Here is a 16,739-nt window from a genome sequence, read left to right as displayed (position 1 = left end):
GAAATAATGGGTGCGATAAAAGTATTAAATTTTATGTGAACATGCATTAAAAAAGGTCTTAAAAGCATTGAATTTAGGTTTAACAATCCTGGGGGAACCCTGAAAGATCTTTGTGTTTATAAGGTCGCCATATTTGTATGAATCCAGTTGTCAAGAAGACTCTCTCTCTCTCTCTCTCTCTCTCTCTCTCTCTCTCTCTCTCTCTCTCTCTCTCTCTCTCTCTCTCTCTCTCTCTCTCTCTGTATCTATACCTACCTGCGTCTGCCTCTCATTGTCCCTCCCTCTTTCCTCTCCTTCCTTCGGGAATAAGGAAGTGAAGGTTAGAGTACAGAGGGCAGCTATTTTTCCTCGTAACACTTGCACAGGTATGTAACACTTGATTAAACAGAAGTTATTGATCTTGTGTTGAACTGCTCACAGAATGAACAGAGGATGTATTTAAACATTTAGACCGAAAACCTTGAGAGTGTTTGTTAATCCACCAAATCAAAAGGGAAAGTAAATGAGGTGTATTAGAGGTCAAGTGCTGGTGTTTCACGAGTACTGAAACTTTGAGTTTTGCGTCACATGTTCAAGTTCTATATTTATCTGATGTCATATTTGGTGAAATAGATAAGTCCCCATTTATTAATTCATATCATCTGCATGATCAGTAAGGTTAATAACATGCATCCATCTACTGGTTATTAGTTGCACTGCAACACACACACACACACACACACACACACACACACACACACACACACACACACACACACACACACACACACACACACACGTTTATGAGCAGTGTAAGCAGACCTCTCATATCGAATCTAGTGGAATACAGCAGGTATCCATGCCTATGGTTCTTGTAAAAGGAAACAATGTTTTTTTGTTTTATTTTGTGAAGGAAACAATGGCATCAAAGCTTGAAGAAGATCTTACCTGTCCTGTGTGCTGTGACATCTACAAGGATCCTGTCATACTGACGTGTGCTCACAGTGTGTGTAAGGCCTGTCTGCAGCAGTTCTGGGAGAAGAAGGGATCCAGAGAATGCCCCTACTGCAGGAGAAAATGCTCAAATGAGTTTCATCTACCCAACATGGCGTTAAGAAACCTGTGTGAGACCTTCCTACAGGAGAGGAGTCAGAGAGCTTCAACAGGGTCTGAGGTGCTCTGCAGTCTGCACAGTGAGAAACTCAAGGCCTTCTGTCTAGATGATAAAGAAACTGTGTGCTGGGTTTGTCGAGACTCAGTGAAACACAAAAATCACAACATTAGGCCCATAGATGAAGCAGCACCTGAACGCAAGGTGAGAAGTTATTCATATAGTTACATGGTGTTGTAACCCAACCCCTGTAATCATTTAGCAAATGTTATTTTGACATTGTGTTGTGACCTAAAATAGTGTTCATTCCTTTCAGGATGAGCTCAAGATCAAACTGCCGCCCTTAAAGGAGAAACTGAAGACATTTGAAGAAGTTAAACTCATCTGTGATCAAACAGCAGCACACATTAAGGTAGACATGGATCAGTACATTAAGGAAGAGGTGTCATGTTGATTTGCGGGTTTACAGATAAACTTTAACTGACTAGTTGTAATAAGTTTCTGATGTGTTTGTTTATAGACTCAAGTCCATAACACAGAGAGGCAGATCAAGGCAGAGTTTGAGAAGCTTCACCAGTTTCTACGAGATGAAGAGGCATCCAGGATATCTGCACTGAGGAAGGAAGAGGAGCAGAAGAGTCAGATGATGAAGAAGAAGATAGAGAAGATGAGCAGAGAGATCTCATCTTAGTCTAGTCACCAGAGGGGGGTCACGCGCACCCCCTGTACTTGTTGTCGAAACCTATTTTTTTAGACTCCTCCATATGTCTAATTTACAATAAGAGATGTTAGCATTGCTGCAAATTGTCCCATGGGTGTTTTTCAGGGCTCATCTTGGAAACTGTGCAATAGCGATTTATAAAATTCTGACATTTGACTATTCACATAACTTTTGAACCAGACATGGTACAAAGACATGTGAGACCACTTTTCCATATAATTCTAGCATGGGGAATTGATTGGAAGGGTCAATAGGTTTATAAAAACATGTTTAGACTACTTTCTAGGAGAAAAATGACTAAAATGTATCAAATATTCTAGAAATTCTGACAGGAACTAGTGTGTAGATTTTCAAAAATGGTGTAAAGATGACATTCATTGCAAGTATTTATGACTAGAAACATTCTTTGACTCAAGGTGACTAACATACATGCTGTCATTAACATTAAAACATCCCTGCCACCTTTTAAGGCTATGCTTAGTCATGGTTGATGTGAAAAGCATAATATTAGCAATCAGATGCATTGATGACTTGACCCTTCCAAAGCATCCAAAAACAGATTTTTCAGTGATTTACAATAGTATCAGAAGTACTTAGAACATAAATGTTTACCCAGTTTTTGGTGACAAGAAAGGCCTAAATTTCAAGATGGCCGCCACGAGGCCCACAAAATGAGCATTGTCTGAAAATTACCATACAATGACCAGGAATAGTGATGTTTGATATGCATTGTGATTATATAATATTCTTAATACCATGATTACTTGATGGGTAAGTAATTATGAATACATTTTGATATTGAGGAAGTCCATTAGCTACATAAAATAATCTTATCGAATTTAATTCTAAGATCGAAATTGGTGAAAAAAACTGCCATGTGTAGGCTCAGAATCTTGTGTAGCCAATACAGATAATAATATCAATATAGGTGTTTTACTCCATGTTTCTGACTTGATCAGTTCATGTTCTGAGTAATTGCATTACTGTATACCGCTAACAACAATGTAAAATTCCCACTTTCCAGCAATTCTGAAGATTTAGAATCAGAATACTTTCATTTGGTATTTCCTAACTCCTTGGAGTGGTGTTGGCAGCACAATGCATACCATTTCTCACAAACAAATTCACCCTTTATTGCTTTAAAACATGCAGCACACCAGCCAGCTCCTGCACATTGCTGTAATTTACCAGAAGAAACCACCCCCATTTCCATGGTAACACAACATGCCCAAACACCTGTAGCAATAGCATTGTAGCGAAGGGGAGTAGAGTTGCCCAGCCGGGACTCGAACCCAGACCTTCTGGGGTAGTAAACTGGGGCTTTGACCGCTACACCAAAGAGCCAGGCTCATTGGCATGTCAGTCAGAACACACCGACAACCCTAGTGTTGGTCACTCCATCACACTGCCTTCCCCTTCACACAGTCATGGTGTCCCTCACTCAACTGCCCGTCATGCTTCTCCCATCCAGTGTGCCCCATCATCAATGCTTCACCCATCACTGGGGTCCCTCACACCGGGGTCACCAATCCTGGGGGTCCCTCACCTGCAATTACGGCTCACAAATAATGGGTACGCTTCCAATGGCCTCATGGTAGCCATCCCACTTCTGACACCATTTGTAGCGAAGGGGAGTAGAGTTGCCCAGCCGGGGACTCAAACCCAGACCTTCCGGGGTAGTAAACTGAGGCTCTGACCGCTACACCAAAGAGCCAGGCTCGTTGCCATGTTAGTCAGAACACACCCAAAACCCTAGTGATGGTCACTCCATCACAAGCATAATAAAAGACGCAACAAATACTCCGAACTCTGAGTATCTATAGTAACATTAAGCCAGGGGGTATACTGAGAACATGGTTAAATGATAAACCAGACTCTGTTAACCAACAATGAGTGGTAAGCCTGCTAATAGATATGCCTATTGTTATCCTTTAGTAAAGAACATTAGGGGTCCAGGCTCCAGATGATATACCTCTAACCTACTAAACCAGCTAATTAGTATACCCCCTAGGATGCACTCTGATTTAATATTAAAATGAAAGCTTTGGATTTGACCACCATTCTCTCCAGGCATCAGTGAGAAACACTGTGTCTGTGTCAGACTCTGTTTGTGTCAGACTCTGTGTCTGCCATAATCAACCCATGAAAACCAACTGGTCCAGACAATGGCCAATGTTGTGTGTTCAAAGACAGAGCAGAGTTGCTAAACACTCTCTTTACCAACAAGCCATGATCCCATCATGTTTTAAAGCGGCCACGATCAAAGTTGTGCCAAAGAAATCATTCCTATCCTGACGCATGCATCATGAAATGCTTTGAAGGGCTAGTAATGTTGCACATCCAAAAACAAATCCATCCATCTACCCTCTTCTTGTTCACATTGTATACTCAGCCAAATATCCCACAGAGGAGGTGATCTCTCCCGTCCTTCCAGCCCTAATCCATCTGTACAAAAAAAACTAATATGAAAGAATGCTCTTGACATATGAGGATGCTGGTCATGGATTGCAATTCAGCATTCAGCACCAGTACCTACAGTATCTACAGACTGTACAATTTGGGTATCAACACCAGCCTCTGCAACTTGCTTCAAGACTTCTTTAGGTAAGCACCAAATTCCAAGAACCTCATTCATCATGACTCTCAGCACAGGGCCCAAGGTTGTGTGCTCAGTCATCAGTGCAAAACAACCTTTAGCACCAATCCTCTTTGGAAGTTTGCAGATGACACAGCTCTGGTGGATATCCTCACCATGGGGTGATGAGACTCAGGAAAGAGGTTGACATTGTAAATGTGGTACAGACACAACAACCCAATACCCAGGGCACGCCCAACACCCTTCACACTCTTCACCCATCACTCGGTTTGTTACTGGTGTAGAGAGAGTGAACTACAGAAAATCCCTGGAGAGGTGCATGAGCAAGATTCTATACTGGGACACCCTTTGTCACTGATGAAGCCCATTAATGCCATTGCTTCCTGTGTAAACTGGAATGGGTAAGTGCTTCACCACCCATCATGAACATTTGCTCAGCTAGTGCTACATATCCAATCATCTATGTATGCTGTGGCAAGACAGTTGGGTGTGTCCTTCAGCACAATGTCCAGAACATGCAAGATATGTCAGGAGACATGTCAGTACACCAAGGGACATGGAGGAGGCCATAGGATGACTTACAACCCAGCAGTGGGGTTGCCAGAGCCCTACAAAACACCCAAGGTTGCTTTGCAGTGTGTGCGTGTGTGTGTGTGTGTGTGTGTGTGTGTGTGTGTGTGTGTGTGTGTGTGTGTGTGTGTGTGTGTGTGTGTGTGTGTGTGTGTGTGTGTGTGTGTGTGTGTGTGTGTGTGTGTGTGTTACAGTTTGAGAGTGAGTCTGGAGATGTTTCTGAGATGATAAAAAGCATATTTGGTGACTATTTTGATGTGGGACTGAATTGATAGTGATAAATCCAAGATGAGCATCAATCCAGGTGATCCTTAATCCAGTGAACTCAGAGAGCCATTCCAAGTGGATGGTGTTAGAAACTGTCTCAAAAGCTCCAGAGAGGTTCAGGATGATGAGGATGATTTCAGTAGGAGGGTATGAGGGTCTGGTGTCCACAAGTGGGGCCTATTCCTACAAAGCAGCACTGTAGGGAGCGATTTGCATATACCAGATAACATAAAGACTGGCACATTCACTATTGGTTCCCTGTGCTCTTCATAGATGAGAGCAGGTTCACACTGAAGACATGTGACAGACATGACAAAGTCTGGAGAGAACATGGAGAATGTTATGCTACCTGCAACATCTTTTATGAACAACACACGGTGCAGATGTTGAATATGTAATTTTGATGTCCTTTTGTTTATACAAATTGCTCCCAACGGTGCTGCTCAGAAAGCATAGGCCCCACGTGTGGATACCAGGCCCTTATACCTTCATCATGAAGTCTGTTTCTGTCCAGGTACTTCTGATACTTTTGTAAACCACTGATAAATCTGTTTTTGGATGCTTTGGAAGGGTCAAGTCATCAATGCATCTGATTGCTAATATTGTGCTTTTCGCATCAACCATGACTAAGCATAGCCTTAAAAGGTGGCAGGGATGTTTTAATGTTAATGACAGCATGTATGGTAGTCACCTCAAGTCAAAGAATGTTTCTAGTCATAAATGCTTGCAATGAATGTCATCTTTACACCATTTTTGAAAATCTACACACTAGTTCCTGTCAGAATTTCTAGAATAATTGATACATTTTAGTCATTTTTCTCCTAGAAAGTAGTCTAAACATGTTTTTATTGACCCTTCCAATCCATTCCCCATGCTAGAATTACATGGAAAAGTGGTCTCATTTGTCTTTGTACCATGTCTGGTTCAAAAGTTATGTGAATAGTCAAATGTCAGAATTGTATAAATCGCTATTGCACAGTTTCCAAGATGAGCCCTGAAAAACACCCATGGGACAATTTGCAGCAATGCTAACATCTCTTATTGTAAATTAGACATATGGAGGAGTCTAAAAAAATAGGTTTCGACAACAAGTACAGGGGGTGCGCGTGACCCCCCTCTGGTGACTAGACTATCTCTTTCAGAATCAATCAGAGCCATAGAAGAGGAGATGGAAGCTGATGATGTCACTTTCCTGCAGGTAGGTTACACTCCGTCTTTAGGCAATGAGATTATTATTGTGCTTTCGCCTGCCGGTAGATACCTTGGGTTGCCTGTACGTGAGTCTGTGCGGCTCTGACATGTTTAGTTAGTTTGTTTGTAATGAACCAGACACATGTATGCACACTGTATGAAATTACTACAGCAGAGGCATTAGAATCAATGCTTTTGCTATTTTAAAATAATGAGATGTGCCCAATCATGATATCATATGTTTTATTTCTGAACTTTCCAACAGACCAGTAACCTGTTGACCTGTTGACCCCACTAGTTACTTTGGTCAACAAAGGTGTTATTTAAAAAGGAAACCAATACACGTAGATAACCTCCCAGACTGAGAACAGAATAATACTAAATACACATACTGTAGCCTATATGCATGTGTGTTTCTATGGTATTATTGTCTGTCTTGGTGTGTGGCACACAGTGTTGAAAGGCATGGTACTGATCAATGAAAATCACAACAATGAATAAAATAAATACATTAAAAACAAGGTGATTTTGATATTCTATTTCTTTCCAGAACTACAAGAGCACAGTGAAAAGGTGAGTGATGTCCCTCCTGTCTCTCTCTTTTGTCTGTGATTCTGAAGCCAAACCCACACAGCAGCACTGACTCCTGAATGTTATTCCAGAGCCCAGTGCACATTGGAGGATCCAGAGAAGCTTTCAGGAGCTCTGATCAATGTGGCAAAGCACCTGGGCAACTTGAAGTTCAAAGTCTGGGAGAAAATGCAGGAGATTGTTCAATTCAGTAAGTAGTACACACACACACACACACACACACACACACACACACACACACACACACACACACACACACACACACACACACACAAATAATTAATTACGCAAATACACACAGGTGACAAAAACACACACAGACTCACACACACACACATGCACCATAAACAATAAGCACAAATGTACAAGCAAACGCCCCCACACACATACAGTACACACCTCCCTGGACTCTCCTCCGCTGTCTTGTGAGACCACCTGACTCTACAGCACCAGTACAGTAATACTACTTTTATACTACACTATCAGGAATACTACTGTTATATATGACTCTATACTATGAGGAATACTACTGTTATATATGACTCTCTATACTACACTATCAGGAATACTACTGTTATATCACTGATTCTTGAGAAAGTGGCTAAAACAGGTTGTAATGTTGACAGAAAAAAACAAAGTGAATTACAAAATTATATGGTATATCCTCGTAGACTAAGGTCTTGGCTTTTCAGAAATGCACAAGGCCAATCTCCCCATTATGTATTTTTTTCAGAAATCAGGCTTTTCTCTGATCATACCTTGTTTTTTGTCAACACCGTCAGACACAATTAAAAGTTATTCAAATTGTATTGATTTGGTTGCATATGTATCTGGAGTTTTTAAGTGATTATGTGTATTTTTTGGTTCACACATATGCCTTTAAATGTTGAAAATTCACTTTTGTTTAATACTGTTTCATGTGTTCTAATTTTAAAATATGTACCGTCATACGATGCTTACTTAACGCCTAAATACAACAAACAATTTTTTGTAATTTCACAAATATTCGTTTAGGCTTAAATTGGCTATTACTTTGATATTTCAACAACTCCTAAGGAAAATGTTGTAAGCACATTCCTTTAAAATGTCCAAAACTCCTACTTACGATGGTGACTTAAGAACTGACGGTGGTGACAGAGTGGTGAAAGTGGCCTAATTAGTACTTGCATTTAGCAAAATAAATAGCCCTCTCAAGTCAATGGCATCTTGCATAAACACTTTATTTTTGTGTGTGCACAGTATGAGCATGTGTTTTTACTTCATTAGTTAGATTATCTAGGAAGTAAGCCACTGGTTGTTGAAAATGTGGTAAAAACAGCTTTTAAGTTGTTCAAATCCAAAATATAGAGGTGTATTATCATAGATGTAGGTCTTGGCTGTGCAGTGAATGCATTGGCCAAGCTCCCCGTGTTTAACATTTTTCATAAAATGGGCTGTTTCTTGTTTTGTCAACAGCGGCAGACAGAATTAGAAGTAAAAACACATGTTTACTGTATTAAAGTGAATTACTTTAACAATTCAACATAACTGTAGATACTTATTGTATGCATATTCTTAAAACATATCAAAAACACGTAAAACATGTGTTTTTTGGTGAACTCCATCAGATGTCACCACCGTCAGGTTTTCTGACAAAAAAACCTCCAAATGCACCTCAGTGGTGGCTAGAGTATCATTTTGGATCACAATTATTACTAACATGCCTAGTAATGTTTCATTAACCAGCACAATTTAGTAAAATATGGAACAACATGATGAGCAGAACAAAATCTGACGGTGGTGACATCTGACGGTGTGAGACAAAAAAGCACTCTTTTAAATATTATGCATTGTTTGTTCACATTAGCCATTTCATTTTCGCTCTGTTTCTTGGGTGCTTCATACCTTTTCTGAAAAAAATATATTTATTAACATTAATGTAATACAATACTATTAAAACCCCCGACGGTGTTGACAGTTTATGGTTGGGACAGTACCAGTGTCTAAACAAATTAACAAATTGAGGACAAAATAATAAACTTACAGGAGCTTCAGTGATGAAGTAGGCAGTAGAGCTAAAGGTTTGAAAAGGGGTCCTCAGTAATGAAAATTACCTTGTGCATACCTGATTTTATTGTCTTTTAGAAAAAATCTGACGGTGGTGACCAATATGCTGGACACATTTTGAGCAATCAGTAAATAATAGTAAATATTGCTTTACATTCACTATGTGCACATCTGTACAACCACTTTAATATGGTCTTCCACATCATGGTGATATTGTTCAATTCTGTTAGTGATTTTTGTATTTTAAGTCAATTGAAATGATGATGCCAGTCCTTGGGACAGGCGTTTTTACAGGGTGTGGACAGGTTTATAGCCATGAAAAGTAATAAAATTAAACTTAAATATTTCAAACAACTGTGTATTCGTGTGACAGACCCCTTGGCCATTACCTGGGTTCATTTTGTTTGTGAAAATTTAGTTGATTTTCAACAGAATTAATGTTTTACTGCAGGGACATGTTTTTGCCAAACTTTCAAGAATCAGTGATATATGACTCTCTATACTACACTATCAGGAATACTACTGTTAGACTATATATGACTCTCTTCACTTGGAAAAACCAAGTATTTTTCAGTTCGCATCGCAAACCAACCTTCCGGTCTTGCATGCTCAGACTTTCGGTTCGAGATTAGGTGCAGGAAGGGGCACCGTCACAGGTCTTTAGGACTATCCACACCGCCGAGGAAAGCGGATTTCCGCTTGGTGTGGACAGTCCTTAAGTCAGCCTGAACGCATCTTTAGTGTTCAGCATCTATTTGTTTTCTTCCTCTCTGCAGCTCCTGTTACTCTGGACCCCAACACTGCACATCCAGAACTGATCCTGTCTGAGGATCTGACCAGTGTGAGACACATGCCCGGATTAACCATATGGGCACACGGCACAGTGCCCAGGGCATCAAGCATTTCCAGCTGGTGGGGGGCATCACAGGAGAAGAAACTTTTTTTTTCATTAATGTTTGTACACTTAAAATTGTTAAACGTGACACTGTTATATACCGTATTCATAAAAAATTCATTATTAAAACTAATGTCACAAGAGCAACGATATCATCATTCTGAGCAAGTGTGACAATCAACCCCCCTCCGTCAACCCGTCAGTTGAGCCGGTCCACCTGTCGTGAAATGTATCATGTTTTTGAAAAGCCAGCGGTTGTAGAAAAGAAAACTGGACAGACATCAGTTGAGTGGTTGTGTGAAGAGAAACGTTTAACAAGAGAAAGACCCAAGGTTTTTAGCCTTGTGAGTGTGTACATAATTGGAGTGCGCTGGATGATGGAGGGGAAGGTGTCTCTCTATCTATCTCCCTGCCTGTGAGAGCTCACAAAGAGGAGGAGTCTGGAAGGGGGAAGGAGAGCGTCTTTCCCGAGTTGCGCCAGGGTCGGGTGGTCACGTCCGGTTGTCAGTCGGAGGACGCGGCGCGAAAGTTCGAAAAATTGTTTGTTGAATGGAGATAGAGGGCACCGAGAAAGTGCCACCAGACCGGGTGGTATTAAGCCTGGACGGTGGCGGAGTGGGGTGTGATATTGGACAGCAGGATTTAGGGATGACAGGTGATTATGACTTAGATAACGGAGAAATGAGTTCAGTAAGTGAGGACAGTCAGAACGGCTTCGAACTGGCAATGTCTAGAAGAAGGAAGCGTAAGGAGAGAGCTTCACCAGATGAGCCCCTAAGCCCAAGACGACGACAGGTGAGAGAGAATGTAGTTAAGGTTGTCATGAAGTTTCAAAGGCCCGGGTTACTAAACCCATTGAAAGTGAGTGTAGCAATTCACAAGTTAGTCGGGGATGTCCTAGACGTAAAACCATTAAGGGATGGCAGTTTATTGATTGTGTGCCGCGACAGAGACCAGCGAATGGGACTGATTCAATGCAAAAACCTCCTTGGAATCAATGTTAAAGTTCTGGATTGGGTGGTTAGAGGGAAAGTGTTGTCTGTGATAACAGGTGTGCCGACCGATCTGTCGGACGATGACATTAAGAAGAACGTAAAGGGGCTCAGGGTATCCCAAGTTAAGCGTTTGCCTGTTGTCAGGGAGGGAAAGAAGATACCCAGCTTGTCTGTTTTGCTGACCTTAGATGAACCTAAGCAGCCAGAAAGGATCATGATCGGTTATGTGAGTTACACGGCCAGGCCGTACATCCCGCCGCCTACTAGGTGTTACAAATGCCAAAGATATGGCCACATTGCTTCTGTGTGTAAGGGCAAGATCAGATGTGCGAAATGTGGGGGGGAGCACGAATATGGTCAGTGTGGGGAGGGTACCAAAATTAAATGCTGTAACTGCGGAGGAGAGCATAGTGCTGCATACAAGGGGTGCGAGATGCATAAGCAGGCCGTTCAGGTGCAGAATGTGAAAGTTAAAGAGAACGTGACATATGCTGAGGCCATTAAACGAGTAAATAACGTGAATAAAGTGAGAAGTGTTAATGTTGGTGTGGCTGCCGCTGCCCCTGGTTTGTCCACTCGGGTTCTATCGACGCAGAAGTGTTGTAAAATTACTGATGATACCCTCCTAGTGGATAAAAAGAATTTCATCGCCTTCATTGCTGAGGTCGTTAATCGCGCAGCAAGAATTGAGAGTAGAACTGACAAAATCAAGATGATCAAAAGGGCGGCTGAAAAGCACCTAGAAATTAATGATTTAACCGTGCTCGCCATTCATAACATGCTCGCAGAGCCTATTGACTCTGACACGGTGCTGACACCCAAATCGACTTGATGGATATGTCAATTGTTCAGTGGAATGCCAGGAGCTTATTGGCTAATGGACAAGAGTTTAAACACTTTATTGAGGAACAGGTTACAAAACCTACAGTCATTTGTATACAAGAGACGTGGCTAAAACCTTCCTTAGATTTTGCATTGTATGGGTATGTCGTGGTGAGGAGGGATAGGGATGCAACAGGTGGGGGTGTTGCCACATGCATTCAGCAAGGACTTAATTATAGAGTTGTGGAGACCATGTTGGATGTGGAGGCTGTCTTAGTTGAGGTGTGGATGAACAATACTAAGGTGAGGATTGTTAACTTTTATAACCCCTGCTTGGCTATTGTGAGGGAGGTGTTGGAGGAATTGTGTGAGGCGGGTCGTGGGGCCTTGATTTTTTGCGGAGACTTTAATGCGCACAATACTCTGTGGGGGGGTGCTAGGACTGATGACAATGGGAATGTGGTTGAGGACTTTTTGGATGATTTTGGATTGGTCTGTCTGAACGATGGTGGCAACACAAGGTTTGATGTGGCTCATGGGACAGAGTCTGCAATAGACCTCACTATAGTCTCCAATCAGTTAGCTGGTGTGTGCACATGGAAGGTGCTTGATTGTGCTCTTGGTAGTGACCATTATGTAATTATGACTACTCTTAGGAATCAAAACGTTTGCTTGGAGGAAAACTGGTTCCCAAGATGGAAACTTAGACAGGCGAATTGGGGCCTTTATAGTGCTACTGCAAGTGCTAAGCTTCTGCGGCTTCCACCAGTACTCACTGATAATATTGATGAGCTAAATACTACTGTTACGGATATCTTGTGCAGCTCTGCAGAAGAGGTGATTGGGAAATCCTCAGGTAGACGGGTAAGGAAAATGGTTCCCTGGTGGTCTGACGACTGTAAAGAGGCTGTGAGGTCTAGGAACAAAGCGTTTAAGGTTTTGAAAGCTAGCCATACGTTCAATAACATGATGGAGTATAAAAGGGCTCAGTCTAAAGTTAAGAGGATTGTCAGAGACACTAAAAGGGCCTACTGGAGAACGTTCTGTGATAAGATAGGGGCGGACATAAAGGTAAGCGAGGTGTGGGGTATGATTAGGAAGATGGGAGGCGTTAGGAGGGATTTCTCATTACCTGTACTTGTGGATGCTGGTGAAGAGGCGGTGAGTAACTTGGAAAAAGCAGAGTTGTTAGCAAAGTCTTTTGTCAATATCCATAGCTCTTGTAACCTATCTGTGGAGGACCGTTCATGGAGGAGTAAGGTCGTAAACGACAATAGGGAGATTTTGGAGAGGACGATGATTGGTGATGGTGCACTGGATAGGGAGTTCACTTTGGGGGAGTTTTTGAGAGCTTTGGTTGGAGTTAAAAACTCATCGCCGGGGAAAGACAATGTGTGTTACAGGATGGTTTCTGAATTGGATGATATGGCCAAATGTGTTGTCTTGAAATTGTACAATAAGATATGGGAGACAGGGAAACTGCCTGCTAGCTGGAAGCATTCTGTTGTAATTCCCATTGGTAAGCCGGGCAAGGACAGGAAGAGTGTTAAAAGCTACAGGCCGATAGCTCTTACATCCAATCTTTGTAAGCTCATGGAAAAAATGGTAACAAAAAGACTGGTATATGAACTTGAGAATAGAGGCTTGGTCTCTCCCCACCAGAGTGGTTTCCGTGGAGGGCGCACTACTATGGACCCGGTTATTTGTTTGGAAAATGAAGTGCGGAAGGCGCAAGTCAATAAGGAGTCAGTTGTGGCTACGTTTTTTGATGTTGAAAAGGCATATGATATGCTATGGAAGGGGGGTCTCTTGCTGAAACTGTACAAGTTGGGTATTGGTGGTAGGATGTATAATTGGATCAGGGATTTTTTAAGAGATAGGACCATTGAAGTGAGAGTAGGGTCGAGTCTGTCGAGGACATATCCCATTGACAATGGAACTCCGCAGGGGAGTGTGTGCAGTCCGGTGCTGTTTAATGTTATGATAAATGATATTTTTAATGGTATCACGGATGTCACAATCAACAGAGCTCTATATGCAGATGATGGGGCGTTGTGGGTGAGAGGCCGCAATGTTGACCATGTAACGAGGAAGATGCAGTCAGCTGTCAATGTGGTGGAGAAGTGGGCTGGAGAGTGGGGTTTTCGATTGTCTGTGGAGAAAACGCAAGTGATTTGTTTTTCCAGGAGGAGGGTTAATCCCACTGTAGACCTTCGCCTGTATGGCAAGGGCCTTGCGCAAATGCAGGTTGTCAGGTATCTGGGAGTTTGGTTTGATGTTAGGCTGACGTTCAAGGACCATATCCAGAGAGTTACTGAGAAGTGCAAAAAGGCTATAAATGTTCTGAAGTGTGTGGCGGGGTTTGACTGGGGTGCGTCAGGGTCTGCATTAAAAAGGATGTATATTGCCTTAGTTAGGTCTGTTTTGGATTATGGCTGTATTGCATTCATGGCAGCTTCTAAGACTCTACTTGGTGGACTTGATAGACTTCAGACTAAAGGGTTGAGGATTTGCAGTGGGGCGTTTCGGACATCCTCAATCCCAGCAATACACATTGAGACAGGAGAAATGCCGTTGTGGTTTCGGCGTCTTAAGTTGAGTATGGCATATTGGGCTACTCTACATGGGCATGGAGTCTCACACCCTACTAAACAGGTCCTTACAGACTGCTGGGAACGTGGCAAAACTCATCTTGACTGTTTTGGTTGGAAGGGTAATACTTGGGCAAATGAACTGGGGATTAGCACCGTCTCTTGTTGTGACACTGTTCCTATCAGCAGAACACCTCCGTGGTTGTTTGAGAGGCCTTCAATTGTACTCGAAGCGAGAAACATAGTGAACAAGAAGGGGATATATAGGGATGTTGACCATTATCTGGAACAAAGATTCTTTAATCACACACTGGTGTATACTGATGCGTCTGGGGATCTTGGTGGCAGAATAGGGGCAGCTGTTTATGTACCCAACCTTGACGTTTCTATACAAAAACGTTGCAGTGATCATTTGTCCATTTTTGCTGCTGAACTGTCTGCTATCATGCTTGCACTCCAATGGGTCGAAGAGGTTAAACCTCCTCTCCCTGTTATATGTACTGACTCGATGTCTTCTCTACTGTCTATTCAGAGTGGCGTCTCCTCAAGTCGCCAGGATTTAATATTTGAAATTTGCCAATTGTTGTTTAATCTAACACGTCAGGGAATAGATGTCCAATTGGTATGGGTCCCAGCACACACAGGAGTGAGTGGTAACGAGGCAGTGGATGAACTGGCAAAGGAGGCCACAACCTTTGAAGAAATTCAGCTAGGTATCCCCCTCAGCAGATCTGAGCTGAAGACCATTGTTAAAGACGGTGTTAACAAGCTCTGGCAAACCGAATGGGATAAGGAGGAGAGGGGTCGACATTTGTACAGAATACATAAGACAGTATCTTTTCAAAAGGCGGGGTATACTAGCAGACAAATAGAAGTGTGGTTCACAAGAATGAGGATAGGCCACACAGGGCTTAACAGCAGTCTATTTGTCATTAATAAGCATCCTACTGGTCTGTGTGAACACTGCGGGTTGAAAGAAGATGTAGAACATGTTTTATTACACTGCATACATTACACTACACAAAGACAACATCTGCATAAAGCGGTCGAAACATCTAAACTGACTTTAACTTTATCATCCTTGCTGGGTGAACCCAGGTCGCGTCACATCACTGATGCAGTTATAGCGTTTCTCAGAGACACTAACTTGGCTGGGCGCATTTAGGACTTTTGTTTTTTATTTTTTTTTATTTATTTGATTTCTTTGTTTCTTTATTGCCAATCAGTTGCCCATGTTCATGAGTAATTTATTTGGTTTACCAACTGAATAGGTATTCTCTTTTTCTTTTTCTTTTTGTTTTCTCTTTCTTTAGTTCCCTCCCTCTTTCTTTCATTCTTTCCTTCTATCTTTCTACCCACGTTCAATAGTGGTAGATAGGATATAGATTAGAACTAAGTCCAAGTGTTCACACCCCACTCCAGTAGATGGCGGCAATGCACTACGTTTGTCAGCCGCCATAAAACCCGACTGAAGAAGAAGAAGAAGAAGATGGAGGGGAAGAGATCAGGAAGGAACTCCTTGTGGACGTGCTGGGTGTTTTTGGTTTGCACAGAAACTGTAAGTCTTGGATATTTCTTGGTTGTGTGTGACCTGTTTAATATTAGGTTGTAGAAGGTTATGAATAATGTCCAGATTTTGCCGACGTTTCGTTTAATTGCGTCTAATGCGCTTGATGCGCTATAATCGCATGTTAACTTAGCCTACAATTGATACATTCCTGCCGTGTGAAACGAGAGCTTCTAATTAGCAGGTTGGTGTCTATTATTGTGTAGTAGGCCTAGGCGATACCACGTAGGCTATATGTCATGTGTCTATTTGGTAATTTCATGTAGGCCTACAGTGTCTAGTTAGCCATTTCCCATGTGTTAGTATTGCATCTGATTAGCTATGATTTTCCATTATGTTGCATGCAATCATAGCCTACGTTTAAGGGGCAGTGTTTTTTTTTGTTTGTTTGTTTTTCACTTTATAGAAACCACAACTGAAGTCACAATAACAACATCCCTCATTACAATTACAAGTAGTTTACAGCTGTGAAGCTCATAGCCCATAACCTCCCAACTGTGAACTCCACAAAATTCAATATTTTGGACTTGTAGGCCTACAGTATCATGCCAGTAGGCCTATTTTAGATTCCCCACAGTGGTTCCTACACATTCCTAAGGATCAATCAAAACATTTTGAATACATATTTGAATATGCTGGGTCCTGTTTAAATGGATACACTTGAATATGGACATAATTGAGTATGGCATGCATTTAAGATTTTTATTGAGACACTCATATAGGCCTATTGCACGTTTTCAAGACACTTCAATATGCGAGTAAGAAAGACACTGTTTATGTGTACATTTGCTTATGCT

At 41.8% G+C, this 16,739-nt stretch overlaps 1 pseudogene; it reads left to right on the top strand.

The window, feature by feature from the left end:
• LOC134436037 (zinc-binding protein A33-like) overlaps window positions 1-16,739 on the top strand; it is a 52,283-nt pseudogene that overhangs the window by 33,102 nt on the left and 2,442 nt on the right.

This window comes from Engraulis encrasicolus, chromosome 20 (genome assembly GCF_034702125.1).
Source record: "Engraulis encrasicolus isolate BLACKSEA-1 chromosome 20, IST_EnEncr_1.0, whole genome shotgun sequence".
In the NCBI taxonomy this organism is placed as follows: Eukaryota; Metazoa; Chordata; class Actinopteri; order Clupeiformes; family Engraulidae; genus Engraulis; species Engraulis encrasicolus.
The sequence above is the reverse complement of the archived record's forward strand: the minus strand, read 5'-3'. Positions and strand labels throughout refer to the sequence as shown.